The sequence below is a fragment of the Eucyclogobius newberryi genome, unplaced genomic scaffold (assembly GCF_026437365.1).
Source record: "Eucyclogobius newberryi isolate DKJ021-1_F unplaced genomic scaffold, fEucNew1.0.hap1 SCAF_11, whole genome shotgun sequence".
Classification (NCBI taxonomy): Eukaryota; Metazoa; Chordata; class Actinopteri; order Gobiiformes; family Gobiidae; genus Eucyclogobius; species Eucyclogobius newberryi.
The window spans coordinates 18,480,149-18,495,818 of record NW_027315735.1 but is presented as its reverse complement, the minus strand read 5'-3'; the positions used below and the strand labels follow the sequence as shown (position 1 = coordinate 18,495,818).

The window sequence follows — 15,670 nt, the reverse complement described above, 5'->3', positions numbered from 1 at the left end:
ACCTGGAGGGAAAATATAAGACAAAAAATCACACACACAAAGGCAGCTACACAGATTTGGGGGGCAGAGCAAGCGTTTCCAGGTTTGTTCAGATTCATGTCTTTTTAGTCCTGTCATGCATGTCTGTGCTGTCCATTTGTGGCAGTTTACTATAGAAAACATGTAACCTAGTTTTGAGCGTTCATTTTCAGCGTGTTATCTGTAATTCTGAATACTGATGGGCCTAGTAGCCTAAAATAACACTAATTAGTTCAAATGTGTCCTTTGAGTAATTGAATTGGCGAAATAGAAAAACAATGTACTGGCAAGATGAGCATTATCAAAACTGCACAGGTAGGTCAATAAAAGTAGGTGGTAATCGGGAACAATTAATTCTTTATTGAAAATGGGAGAAATGTTTCAGTGTGTTTATCTGAGCCAAGATCAAATAAGATGGATTTTTATATCTATTGTGTTTAAGTCTTACTTCAGGGCCCAATATTTTTTCTTTAAATTTGAAAATGTCCAAAGATCTAACTAATTAAATCTGGTTATATCCTCCAATCACATATGTGGTCTTTAAAAAGACAACACTTTCTTTAGTGGTCTACAACTAATCAAATGTTAATGTACTAAACAGAGCTGGGACAAGTCCATAACATGTGACAAGACCGAGTCCAAGAGCTCTAAAGACCAAGACCAGTCTCGAGTACGACTACATTAAAATGATCATAAATATAAAACATTTAAGATATTTTAACATGTAGATATTCTGTTTTGTAAGTGTAAAAAATGCAAAGGATTGGAGACAGCTCCTTGAAACCTTCTTGTAACAATCAGATGAGAATTGTTGAAGACACATTTTAACACAACATCAGAACCACATGAAGGAAACTATTAAACTTCCTCCCGCATCCTTGTGTTATCTTCCTCTCCATTTATTTCGCTGCACCTTTCTAGTTTAGAGCGCCTCTGACTGCGTAGGACACTTGCTCCTCCCCTCAGTGAATCATCAGCATCTCTTTGCCTTTGCTGCTGTCTCCTCTCTCCTTGTTTCCTTTCCTCAGAGGACTCCCTTCAGTGCAGGTGAACTCCTTCCATCCGCACCAGCAGAATCCTGCCTTTAACAGTGCACTCATCACAAGACTCATCACACCACCAAAGCATTTGGGTGTGAATAAAACCCAGATGGGAGTTTTACATGACAGGCGTCAACGTTTAAGAGCAGAAAGGCAGCGCGGTTTGTTTGTTTGCAAATGAAAGCTGCTCAGAAATGTGAAATGGAGTAGAACCAAGACATGTCTTAGAGAAGAGTGACGCAGGTGCAGAGAAAGTACCCCAGGGGAAGAGTACCTCATAGGCAGAGAGAGTACCTCAGACAGAGTACCCCATAGGCACAGCAGAGTGAAAAATACTGTATACAGAGAAGTACTAGTAAACAGCATCTTCATAAGAGAAAACGCAGATAATCTCGTTACCCCCAGAACTCAGAATTCCGGCTAAGTCAATTCACTCTCCTTTCTGCTATTGTCTAAGTACATTGGTAAAAACGACAAAGAAAACCACTGAGTGACTATTTGCCTAACAGACTGTACGGCCTGTACTCCACAGACACAGACAGAGCAGCCCCTGGCACTGAGTCACTGAGGAGTCACGTCGCTTCCTGCAGCTTTGATACCACTCAGGTCAAATTAGATCTTATTGTTGGAGTACGACAAAGATGTATTTTCTTTTGTATAAATCATGTTTTAGTTTGAATGTTATCTTCTTGTTATCTTGCTTTCCCACTGCCAAAAAGGGCCACATAAAAGGGCCTTCGATGCAAGAACAGTGCACTTGGACCATTGTGAACATGACAGCCACATTCTGGAGCTAATTAAACGGCTGCTCTGAGAGCACTTTAAGCAGGTGTTATTGGAGCGGCTCCTCCCGCACTCTGGAGTAGAGCAAGTGTGGTGTGAAATTGGTTTACTGAATCTGTAGTGGAAGAAAAACTGCTTGGATCTAGGCTTTTTGTATGAATGGGTGCATCAGAGCTACCGTATGCTGGCCGGTGGCGGTGTCTGATGACGGGGCAAATCGGAACTTATATCAGCGAGACACTTCACCTCCTGCCTATGTCAGGGCAGTTAAGCTCTGAGGGTGCTGCTCAGAAAGCCTTTGCTCTGCTCTTTCATCAGCGTGCATCACGGTGTCCCACAGGTGGAAGAAAAGACCACCGTGCAGCACCAGAGAAGCAAGCGCTTGCACATCCATGGGGCTCTGTTTGACTGAAGCCTGTTGTCATGGAAATGCGGTACCGGTAAGTTTGGCAATCAGCTGAACATCTCTCACGAGGCTCGTGGTGCAGTGTTTGGGGTGAATGATGAGTGGTGTGGGATAAAGATCGCCCAAAAGTGAAGTAAATAGAATTAAATCTAGTACGCACTGAGGCCACTCCAGGGAGCGCGCTAACCTTATTTGACTTTCAAAAGGACAGGTCAGAATTGATTTTGACATAAATAGTTAAAACATAGTTGTTTGTGTGGATTTACATTTAGTTCAGCATGATTACAAAAGAAAATACACCTGACGGAAAAAAATAATAATAATAATTCATTAGGACAGTGCAGAATACAAGAAATATACTGTCCACACGTTACATAAATCACATTTACCATCGCAATAGCCTTAATTCATGTATTATTTTGAACCCACTGTTGAATTGGAATGGTCCCGCTCATGTAATGTTATTCCTTCCACAAGCACAATCTAAATAGAACATCTTGCTATTTGATAAGCATATTACACAAAGGATGCCTGTTACTTTCTACTAGCTTAGCACAAAACTCAAGCCAAACCTTAAATGAACATTGTTTACGACCTGTAGTAAATTTAGCATTGTTCAGCCAAGTGAGGCAATAACGAAAAAATAGAGGAGCTTTCCAGACACTGATGACACTATGGATCCTGCTGCAATGGCTACAGCACTTGTATCAAACCTACAAAGCTTTTGTATTATCTGAACAATGCATGCGCGCTTCATATACTTCCCTTATATTAATTTTCATTTCCTTGAGCTGAGGCTGGAAGGACATTTTGTGGGCGATGTGTGAATTTGAAATCAAAGCACTTTAGGATAAAAGATGAGTGGATCAAAGACGTATACTGCTGCGCTATGTCACTGCTGATGGTAATCTCAGAGCCACAAAGACAAAGATATCCGCCAGTAGATGAGAAAGGATTGAGTCTCTAAACGCTACTCTCGACAATGTGTAGTACATACCTTAAACAGCTCGCAGAAAGAGGAGTTTGGAGGATAGAGGAAATGCAATATTAAGGAGAAAATGTTGGTCAAAGCGTCTGTCTGCCCTCAAACAAGCGAAACCCCTTCATTTCAATGCTAGCAAATGAAAAGGCCATCTGGACCCACCCACAGACACACCACAACACAAAATATTCACCAATGGAATATGTACAATACAATGCCGGTCTTTCAGCAGTGCTTGAGTCTGATGTACAATATACACAATAAGGGTTGGAAAGGGTCACAGCGAGAAGCAGAGCATGGAAATGGGAAGGTCGTGTTAACAGATGAACAGATAAAACCGAAGTTAGACACTAAAGTAGCATAAGAATCCTCTATGTAGTAATAATGCAATGTGATCTTTGACGTCCTCTGAAAACTCACTGTGCTTTTTCAGGGTAAACAGTAGAGCTGGGTTTCGATTCAAATTTCAAGAATCGATTCGATTCCGATTTTTACGTTTCAAAATCGATTTTTTCCGATTTCTCAGATCCCATCCGATTCGCTCCGATTTCGATCTGATTTCCGATTCGATCTGATTTTCGATTCGATCCGGGGGTTAATGTTATTAAAAATGAAAAATGTATTTGAACCGTTTCCTTCACTTCATGACTGTGTAGAGAAGCAACATATTAAAACTAGTATTATATCAATATTAAACAGCAAATCTTACAAGTATTGGTAGTTACTGATGGAAGACTGATGAAAAGGATAAGGGTCAATCTACCTTCAAGAAAGATAATCCAGGAGTCCTGAATTATCTTTCTTGAAGGTAGATTGAAGTTCACTGAGGGAAATGTAGAAAAAAAAATGTATTAAAAAAAAAAAAAAAAAATCGATCTTTGGACGTACGAATCGATAATCGGTCATTAATATGCGAATCGATTAAAAATCGGAAAATCGATTATTTCAACCCAGCTCTAGTAAACAGACTAAGTTGTTGGCCTTTCAAATGTGGTTTGATTTTGATACTGCTTTTCAGAACTGCAACGTGTAACTCAGCGTCATAAACCTTTTTCTGTCCAAGTCAAACTTAAACAGACCCGGGGCGGAAAGTGTATCTGTCCCATGCCAAGCAGTTTAAAATGGGTTTACTGTTAGTTATAAGAATATGTTTTTATGTGTAGAGTTTGGAGTCTAAAAACACAGAGTACTTCCTGGGTTACTCAAACAAACATGCAGATAAAACAAAAAATCCATTGTACGTTTTAATTAGTCAATAAAATGACTTTAGATTGAGTTTGATAAAATGTCTTCTCTTTAAAAACATAATTCTACACGATAATGGTGATAGCGGATCAAGCTGTTGGACCTACACGTTCTTAACACTGAAACATATGTTAGAAATCCTTCAGCAGATTGAACAGTCCGTGTTGTGTTTCTTCGTAATTGATAAAAGTGGAACATATCCAATGATCGTTTTGCTAATATTAGACATTCATTATTAGACAAAAGAAGAGGAAAACATAAAGAATAGCTGCCGAAAGGGGGCACAGTGTTTGTGTCAGGAAACCACGGATCCAAACTCCAACACATCACGACAGATGGAAAAATTGTACTGAGATGGACCTAATTCTGTGCAGTAATTGTGAATACATCCTTCTGTCTGCCAGCGACGCCAACTGTGATTTGTAATGCTTTTCACACCCACAATTACAACACTTAACCCAAGTGATAAAAAAAACTATTGTGCATCGTCCAAAAGAAGCCAACGAACACCAAGAATGGACCAGCTGCTTCGTAGACTCCATGTACCAAACAAGAATGCTAAGTTTGAGGACACGTGCCAAGTTTGGAGTCAGCCCCAGTAACTTACGGTCCAACAAGGTCCAGGAAATATGGGTTATGGTTCAGCCTGCTACAACAAGAAGGACAATACGATGACTGGATTGGAGTTGCTTACTTTATAATGCAAAATAATGGATAAGAAAGGCTTTTCTTTATGATTTTATGACCAATCTTGCACTTCCATACACTCATTAAAGCAGAACTTTTCATTATCTATTCTCATACAGTTCCATTGCTGTCATCTCTTTACTGTTATACTCCACCCAGACATTTTATTAGTCTTGCTCTTTATTATCTTTACAGCGACAAAGAAATTTATCAAAGAGCAAGCATGTTGTTTGCACACTTTATTCATGTTTACAAGCTGCATGCTTTTATAAATGAGACCAAAAAGAAGCAAGAAGTGAAATAAAACCTTGGCAGAAATTAACACACATTTCAGTAATTTGTGAAGGTTGCGTTTTGATGTTTTTTTTGACAAATCTATCTCAGGCTTGACATCTATAATACCGTAGTCATGTGAGAGCGAGATGACATCCAGAGAAGACATGATGGAAATATGAATATAAATCTCTTGTATAAATAAAAACACCACCACTTACATTGTAGATACAACAAGGCACTCAAACTGCATCTGCCTCTAATACTAGATAATAAGCATTCAACGCATGATGCTTTTTATGTTTCACTTTAAGGAGAGAAAGAGAAGAGCTGGTTTGTGATGCATAGTGGATTCAAACACTGCCATTAAGGGTGCACTCTCAGTAATCGTACTGTGGATGGTATTTCTGTCTTGTGTGAGGCACAGCAGGGATTGGACTTTGTGACTGGAGGTGGGCTAAAGGCGGGCACGATTGTCTTATGTATGTGCACATGCATTAGTATAGGAACCGTGCCATGTGCCATGTTGTTTCTCATAAGAGGAAAACAGTGATTGACCTCCGCTCCGAGCAACATGGCAGATCCGCTCTAACTCTGAGTACGAACTGTGGACGGCAACAGAAGCGTTCCAGTCTCTCATATGTATTTGCCCTCAGAGTTAATCCAAAACCTGACGGAAGGAGCGCGTATTACAGACAGGATACATATCTACCTTATTGTATGAAAGATATATTGGTCGATTCCTGCCGCTGAGCTTATTTTCTCTGCTTAAGCGTGGCAGGGTTCAAAAGGCCTTGTGTGAAATTCAACTCTCCAGTCCGTGAAAAAAACACTGGTGCTGTTCGAATCACAACATCTGCCACTCTCTGTTCACAAATCCCATCAACATTACCTGGTGTGAGTCAGAGAATGTGCACTTTATTTTTCAAAGCATGTAGACGCCTCATTGGATCATTTGAAATACAATTAGAGATACCACTTTGCTGCAGTCATAAGGCTTTGTACAAGTAAACAAGTGCAATGTAACATTGCTCCAGTTACAAACAAAGCAGAAGGAAACAGGACTTGACACATTTCTGAGATGAAGGGGATAAGTACGCCGACACACATGGTTAGTCTAGTTATTCAAATCCTCACTCAAAACAGCAGAGCTAATTGAGAAATATAAAACTGATCTGAATCTTGCAAAAGTGTGAAAAACGGTGCAACATTGCGGTTACCCACCATAATTTGATCTTCATATTGTGGTCCCATGTGTATCATTAAAGAATTAAGGTTTAACTCGTCTAATACATATTTACATACCACTGCATGTGAGGCATTTACACTTAATTAAAGTACCCTAAATGAACACAAATAAGTGTGGATAGGCAGCGCTGAAAAAGCCCCTGTTATTATCTCTCCCAGCGCCTGACAGTGCAGTGGTGTGTGCAGTGGGACTGCCTGGTTCAGAAAAAGGCAATTTGCCAAAGCCCTGGTGAAATCCCTCCTAATTAAGACAAGTAATAACTAAGAAGAGCAAATATTCTGTTTGCAGGAAGCCATAATGAGGTATTAGTGCAGTTGATGCATCTAAAATGAACAGAAATAATGAACTTTAATATAGATGGTGAGAGGGAAATGTGATGTACTGCTCGTACGGTACATATATTATGGTAATTGCATTTTTACAGAGTAGTTAATGCCGACCTTGTCCGACCTGACTACCCATCATACTACCTGCTTCACATCCAACTCATTTGCACTGCCCATTTCATCAAATGAGAGCTGTTTATGGGCGCTGATAGCTGGGCCGCAGCTCAAAAACACCATTTAACAAACACATGTTTTTTACATAATGTTCATATTTTATTTCATGACCTTCCATAATAATGAGCTTCAATGTGCAAGGCAAACCTGGAATTAATTTGAACAATTAGCAATGGATTATTGATGGAGTGATATGCTGAGATCTCTCCTAGATTAGCAAATGCACCACTTCAGTTATGCTTTTTACAGGTAGAATGTGGCAATGGCAGTTTTGTAATTCCATTTTCTTGTTTTTACCAACAAAACAGAGTAAAAACAGAGTGCTCTAATGTGCTTTAATGTGCTTTAATGTGCTTTAATGCAGTTGATAAATGCTTTGGATCAATCTCAGTCTACTCCTATCAACCTTACAGCATAAACTGTATGTTGCCAGGTCAGACAACATAACCAGAAAACAGGTCAAAGCGAGTCATATCAGAGGGAGAATGTGAAATAATTAGCCCATACAGTGTGCTGTGATGTATTCTGTGTGCTAATGATGAACATCCAGTGTAATAGATGTCACACGGAACAGCCTTTAATGAATTTACCAGTCGATTGAAGCTCGTTTGAACCACGAATGTCATTATAAAAGCAAGAAAAGGTTTTTGACAGGGAGCGCAGTGACGTTTGGCTCTCGGCTCAACTGCCCGCACTCTTGGGCCTGTCAACCTTGTCACTTCCGATTTGCGTGAGGACGACACATCGAAACTCCTAGAGACGGGGAATCTGCGTGACAGCGTTCCATCCATTAAAAAGGTGACAATTAATTGTGCCGAACGTTTTCACAGCCAATAGAGAGAAAACGAGATGGAGAGAGTCGTGGAATAAATCAAAGTTTGAGTAAAAATAGTGTTGGGTGCAGCGTCAAAATATGTAGAGTCAAAAAATAGTTTAAGTTCAGGGGTAAATGCTCCGTTAAGCCACAGAATGGGAAGCGAGCAGAGTTTATTTGTTCTCTCTCTCTCTTTCAAACTGAAGAGGAGGAGGACTCGAGGGATATTGAGATCGAGGAAACGTTCAACCGAAATAGAAAACGCAACATTGATGTGACTGGGACATAAACTTGAATAAATATGCAATTAGGACAGGCAGAAATTCATTGTGTAAACAGGGTCACTGGGATCTGTTTATCTCAAAATGAACACAAATAAATAGATAAATAGTGTGTTTCTCAAATCATTTACATGCGTCTGGATTAGAAGAACTTCATTGGTTAAGAACATAATTAAATGGAAATAAAATGCCTGTCCTTATGCCTTCCTCATCTCTGATCTTTAACCTGAATAACTAGTCGTGAGTAAAAGTCCATTCTTAGAGGGTTGAATGGTTGAATAGTTGTAGGTCAAAGAATCAAAGAACCATTTGTTTCCATGAACTAAAGCTAAGACTAACAGAGGGATGAAGTTTAAAAGAAAAAAGCTGGAACTCATTCAGAGAGCCACATTAACATACTTCCTTTTAACCTTCAAGGTGCCCTCAATTTAAGCGCTGTTCATTGGGGTAATTTCACCCCAAGGAGATCCTGTTTTAAAGTCTTCTAAAGAGGACAGCACAGCAGAGAGGACACACTTGTGTGCACACTGTGTCCTTTGATTAAAAGACAGTAGGCTGAGGAGGGAGGAACTGTCCTGACATTTAAGGTTCCAGAAAAGAGCAGAAGACAAAGGCGTGTTTCTTCACGGCGGAGGGTGCTATGTAGTCGTGGGTTTGGGGTGAATCTTAACACAAAGCTGTGCCTCGCTCTGTGGGGAATGAATGACTTTCAATCAACCTGGACAATTCATCGAAAGATTGAGATTCAGTGATGTCTAATCGTCAATTATGTTTTTTGTTTTGTTTTTTGAGCCACTCAATAAATGTCTGTAATGTAAATGTAAAGTAATATCCATGAAATCATTACTAAAGCCGTTTCTAGACTAAATAGAATAAAATTAGATCAATATGAAAAAATAAAATTATATATATATATATATATATATATATATATATATATATATATATATATATATATACACCGGTATATCCATATGGCCCAGCCCTACTTTCTATTAAGGTGGATTTAAATATTATCTGGAGACTTCCATTGACCTACAGGCCTGTCACAAGGATTACAAATGATTACAAAATCAACTTATTGTGCAATATTTTTTAAGGTTCAACATGTACTTTTATTGCACTAGCAACAACCTTTCTTCTGTATGTATACATCTGAGCAGTAAATAATTAACATATCTATAAATATCAACAGGCTTGTACACATTGTCATTCTTTGTACTGTTTAATTATTCATGTGTGTGTATGTGTATGTTCTTCTGGGTTAAAATATCAGTGGCATGGTCTTCAGTAGATGGATAGACATATTTATAGTGAAGTATTTACAAAGTATTTACAAATATTTAAAACATTTAGATTATTAACAGGCAACACTATGGCTTTGCGCTCTCTCTCTCTCTCTCTCTCTCTCTCTCTCTCTCTCTCTCTCTCTCTCTCTCTCTCTCTCTCTCTCTCTCTCTCTCTCTCTCTCTCTCTCTCTCGGGCGTGTGCTCCGTGTGCATGTAGACTTCTACATTTCGATTAGACTTCTATTTAATTACACCAGCAGTTCATTATTTTACGACGGAGTATAAGGGCCAACCAAAAAAAATTAAAAATGCGGGGCACAACAAGAATAAAGTAATTAAAGGTTGTTAATTAACAAGAATAATGCAATTCAATAATTACTTTATTCTTGTTAAATAACGAGAATAATCTCATAATTTAAAGACAATAAAGACATATACGTGGTTCACTTTCAGCACCATGTTACGGGCTCCCCCCCCAGTGCTGCATAATGGTGCATAATTTTGTATGAACTGTGTTTAAAGCTATGAAGCTGATCTGACAAGTCAATACACTGAGTCAAATACATCTGTCTGTAATCTACATTATACATACAAACACACCACCACCAGGACGCAAATGGCGCTTGACTTGGTTAAAAGTGAATACAAAAGCCCACTATAGATGTCGATCTTTATAATGCGGGTCTTTTAGACATTACAAACAATCATTTCCCCGGTGCAGTGTCGCCATGTCAGGTCCTGGACCTGTAAAATGATGTACTCCGGTGTTGGGTGCTAGCGTGTGTTGGAGCTCATGCCATGGATGATGTATGGATGATGTATGGATGATGGTGTGTGCGCTTTTTGGCTGTGCCAAACACGATCCAGGAGGAGCTGAGACTGCGAACAGCTGTTTTGTGTTCTGTGTGTTTTACTCAGTTTGTCCAAGGGATGACAAAAAACTTGCATAAAACTTAAGTGCACACAATGAAGAATAGTGATTGTGGGCAAAGTGCCCACGTAGAAAAACAACTTAGAGGAGGAGACATGAACGTGAATATAACACCGAGGCTGCTCCTCCTGTCTGCGGGCTGCTCCTCCTGTCTGCGGGCTCCTCCTCCTGTCTGCGGGCTCCTCCTCCTGTCTGCGGGCTCCTCCTCCTGTCTGCGGGCTCCTCCTCCTGTCTGCGGGCTCCTCCTCCTGTCTGCGGGCTCCTCCTCCTGTCTGCGGGCTCCTCCTCCTGTCTGCGGGCTGCTGTGTGTGCTGCTAAACGCAGTGTCTTGTCTTGTAAGATTCTTAACTGTCAACTCATCCAAGCTCTTTTGCATCCTGGCTGTGGTGCTGAAAGTGAAATACTCACGTCACTTTGAATCGGAACATCGACACCGGCCCCTAAACTACGACTTGTGAACTTTAAACAGAATCCAACTATCTAACTGAAATTTTTGTCAGAAAAAAGACCTATCGAATTTGCTATCTAGTAGTTTAGGGGTAAATACTCTATTGAGTCTTGAAAAGCAAAGGGGATTTTAAGACAATCAAATCCAATAAAAAGTGACTACGTCACTATGAAAAATGCCATATGAAAATACTCTGAGAGGGGGGCTTTCTGCACCTCCCAGTTTAGAGTAGTAGTTAAGCCGCGGAGCTACGTAGTTTACGCTGGAGACACAGACATGTGCGCGCGCCGCATGCCTTGTTTTCCGTGTTTACTTCTTAAAACTGCATCTACAGACTTCAAAATGATTCAGAATGAGCTGCTCGACTGTTTGCTGACTGTGAATAAAAACTATATTTGTGTTGAAATGAAAACGGCAGATTTCATATCAATCCAAGACATGTGATGTGACAAACTCTGTGCGTTACTTTGACTACAAACACACCAGAGGAGTGTTTTTTTTAGTTTATTATCTGCATAAGGCTAACGCTAAGCATTAAGTATGGCTTAACTTCTATTCATAAAATATGGTTAAGTTATTAGAAAACCCATGAAAGAATGCTATAAATGACATGTCTTTGAGAACAACTTTCCAAACAGCAATAATGTCTGTGATGATTAAATATACAAATGTAAAATAGTACACATTATGTTACTAATGCCACTTAGAAGCTGTTTTATGAAATAGGCACCACCAATTGTTTGTGTTTTACAATTGTCTTAAAGGCGGTATGGACGATTTTTCGGCGATTTGAGAACACAGGCGGAAGTGCGCATGCGCACTCCCCCGTGCGGACTGATACAACACACAAGTGCGTTTGTTTATTAGCGCAACGGAGCGCATCACATCGCTCGTCTCCCGTAGATTTCTGTCCACTTCTGCGTCAGCTCGAACTGTCTTTCTCCGTCTTCATTTTGCCCCGTACACTGAGGGAACTATATTATGAAAGATCCATGGGCTTAGGCACGCGGAAACGTGAGGACGAACCGCACGCGGCTGCAGGTGAGCGATAGGTGCGTTTTATGATTGATACGTGGCAGGACAAATGATTTATCCACGCCACGAGGAAATATGATACAAAATTTGCTGAAAAAAATCGTCCATACCACCTTTAATGTAGTAATGTCTACTCTGCACTATAAGTGACAGGATCACTGAGATTTTTGTTTTGCTCTTTACAATCTGATATTTTATAAAGTGTAAAATGTAAGAAGCCCTCTATGATGACAACAATAACAAGGCAGTTTACGTCGCCCGGATCGGCGTCACCGGGGCCCCATCCTGGAGCCAGGCCTGGGATGGGTGCTCCATGGCGAGCGCCTGGTGGCCGGGTCTTACCCCACGGGGCCCGGCCGGGCACAGCCCGAAAGAGCGACGTGGGGCCGCCCTCCCGTGGGCTCACCACCCGCAGGAGGATCCATAAGGGGCCGGTGCAGAGAGATCTGGGCGGCAGTCGACGGCAGGGGCCTCGGCGACCAGATCTCCAGACACAGAGACTAACTCTGGGGACATGGAATGTCACCTCGCTGGGGGGGAAAGAGCCTGAGCTTGTGCGGGAGGTTGAGCGATACCGACTAGATATAGTCGGCCTCACCTCCACGCACAGTTTGGGCTCTGGAACCCATCTCCTCGAGAGGGGCTGGACGCTCCACTTCTCTGGTGTTGCCCGCGGGGAGAGGCGGCGGGCTGGTGTGGGCTTGCTTATAGCCCCTCAGCTCAGCCGCCACGTGTTGGAGTTTACCCCGGTGAACGAGAGGGTCGCGTCCCTCCGCCTTCGGGTGGGGGACAGGTCTCTCACTGTTGTGGCGGCCTACGGGCCGAACAGCAGTGCAGAGTACCCGGCCTTCTTGGAGTCCTTGGGAGGGGTACTGGACAGTGCACCGACCGGGGACTCCGTTGTTCTACTGGGGGACTTCAACGCCCACGTGGGCAATGACAGTGACACCTGGAGAGGGGTGATCGGGAAGAACGGCTTCCCCGATCTGAACCCGAGCGGTGTTCAGTTATTGGACTTCTGTGCTAGCCACGGATTGTCCATAACGAACACCATGTTCAAGCACAAGGGTGTTCATCAGTGCACATGGCACCAGGACACCCTAGGCCGGAGGTCAATGATCGACTTTGTTGTCGTGTCATCAGGCCTCCGGCCGCGTGTCTTGGACACTCGGGTGAAGAGAGGGGCAGAGTTGTCAACCGATCACCACCTGGTGGTGAGTTGGATCCGCTGGCGGAGGAGGAAGCCGGACAGACTTGGCAGACCCAAGCGCATTGTGAGGGTCTGTTGGGAACGTCTAGTGGAGCCCTCTGTCAGTAGGGTATTCAACTCGTACCTCCGGGAGAGCTTCTCTCAGAGGTACGGGGACATTGAGTCCGAGTGGACCATGTTCTCCGCCTCCATTGTTGATGCGGCTGCTCGGAGCTGTGGTCGCAAGGTCTCCAGTGCCTGTCGTGGCGGCAACCCCCGAACCCGGTGGTGGACACCGGAAGTAAGGGATGCCGTCAGACTGAAGAAGGAGGCCTATCAGGCCACTCTGGCTTGTAGGTCTCCGGAGGTCATAGACGGGTATCGGCAGGCCAAGCGAGCCGCGGCTCGTGCTGTCGCAGAGGCAAAAACCCGGGCCTGGGAGGAGTTCGAGGAGGCCATGGAGGAGGACTATCGGTCGGCACCAAAGAAATTCTGGCAAACCGTCCGGCGCCTCAGGAGGGGGAAGCAGTGTCTCACCAACACCGTTTACGGTGCGGGTGGAGGCCTGCTGACCTCGACTGGGGATGTCGTCGGACGGTGGAAGGAATACTTTGAGGATCTCCTTAATCCCTCAGTCACGTCTTCCGAAGAGGAAGTAGAGACCGGGGACTCGGAGGCTGGCTCATCCATCACCCAAGCTGAAGTCACTGAGGTTGTTCGCAAACTCCTCGGTGGCAGGGCTCCGGGGGTGGATGAGATCCGCCCTGAGTACCTAAAGTATCTGGATGTTGTAGGACTGTCTTGGTTGACACGTCTCTGCAACATCGCGTGGCGTTCGGGGACAGTGCCTCTGGACTGGCAGACCGGGGTGGTGGTCCCTCTGTTCAAGAAGGGGGACCGGAGGGTGTGTTCCAACTACAGAGGGATCACACTCCTCAGCCTCCCAGGTAAGGTCTATTCCAAGGTACTGGAGAGGAGAATCCGACCGATAGTCGAACCTCGGATTCAGGAGGAGCAGAGTGGTTTTCGTCCCGGTCGTGGAACACTGGACCAGCTCTATACCCTCCATCGGGTGCTCGAGGGTTCATGGGAGTTTGCCCAACCGGTCCACATGTGCTTTGTGGATCTGGAGAAGGCTTTCGACCGTGTCCCTCGGGGTGTCCTTTGGGGGGTGCTCCGGGAGTACGGGGTCCGGGGCCCTTTGCTCAGGGCTGTCCGGTCCCTGTATGACCGGAGCAGGAGCTGTGTTCGCATTGCCGGCAGTAAGTCAGACCTGTTCCCAGTGCATGTTGGACTCCGCCAGGGCTGCCCTTTGTCACCGGTTCTGTTCATAATTTTTATGGACAGAATTTCTAGGCGCAGTCAGGGGTCGGAGGGTGTCCGGTTTGGGGACCACAGGATCTCATCTCTGCTGTTTGCAGACGATGTTGTCCTGATGGCTCCATCAAACCCGGACCTGCAACAGGCACTGGGACGGTTTGCAGCCGAGTGTGAAGCGGCTGGGATGAGAATCAGCACCTCCAAATCCGAGGCCATGGTTCTCGACCGGAAAAAGGTGGCTTGCCCTCTCCAGGTGGGTGGGGTGTCCTTGCCCCAAGTGGAGGAGTTCAAGTATCTCGGGGTCTTGTTCACGAGTGAGGGAAGGATGAGCGTGAGCTCGACAGGCGGATCGGTGCAGCGGCTGCAGTGATGCAGTCGCTGCATCGGACCGTTGTGGTGAAGAGGGAGCTGAGCCGAAAGGCAAAGCTCTCTATTTACCGGTCGGTCTACGTTCCTACCCTCACCTATGGTCATGAGCTTTGGGTAGTGACCGAAAGAACAAGATCGCGGATACAAGCGGTCGAAATGAGTTTCCTCCGCCATGTGGCTGGGCGCTCCCTTAGAGATAGGGTGAGGAGCTCGGCCACACGGGGGGAGCTCGGAGTAGAGCCGCTGCTCCTCCACGTCGAGAGGAGCCAGCTGAGGTGGCTCGGGCATCTGTTCCGGATGCCTCCTGGGCGCCTCCCTCGGGAGGTGTTTCAGGCATGTCCCACCGGGAAGAGGCCCCGGGGAAGACCCAGGACACGCTGGAGAGACTATGTCTCTCGGCTGGCCTGGGAACGCCTCGGGATCCCCCCGGAGGAGTTAGAGGAAGTGTCTGGGGAGAAGGAAGTCTGGGAGTCCCTGCTCAGACTGCTGCCCCCGCGACCCGGCCCCGGATAAAGCGGCAGAAGATGGATGGATGGATGGATAAAATGTAATTTTATGTCAAATGTATTTTCTCACAAATGGAATCTGCCTCTAAGTCATTGTATTATCAAAGTGTTTTTATTTAATTAATTCATTTGTAAATGTGTATTTAAAATATGTATCTATACAGTCAATAACTATTCAATTTTGGACATTAAAAAAAAAAAAAAAAACACGGTCATGTCAAATTGCCCCCCCTATATTCTGCACCACCAGCCGCCACTGAACGATACAACAAACTGTAGATTAACAGCAATCAATCACACTTTTT

The 15,670-nt window shown here is 43.8% G+C and overlaps 1 protein-coding gene across 3 annotated transcripts in view; it reads right to left on the bottom strand.

Annotated features, from left to right (window-relative positions):
• The window catches only part of drp2 (dystrophin related protein 2), a 108,039-nt gene that overhangs the window by 73,628 nt on the left and 18,741 nt on the right, over positions 1 to 15,670 (bottom strand). The window contains exon 1 of one of the 3 annotated variants that reach the window (XM_072436761.1): positions 3,245 to 3,341. The exons of the other annotated variants lie outside the window; for them this stretch is intronic. The gene's annotated coding sequence lies outside the window, so the exon portion shown is untranslated. Of the gene's footprint in view, positions 1 to 3,244; positions 3,342 to 15,670 lie in introns of those variants that run through there. 3 annotated transcript variants of the gene reach the window in all.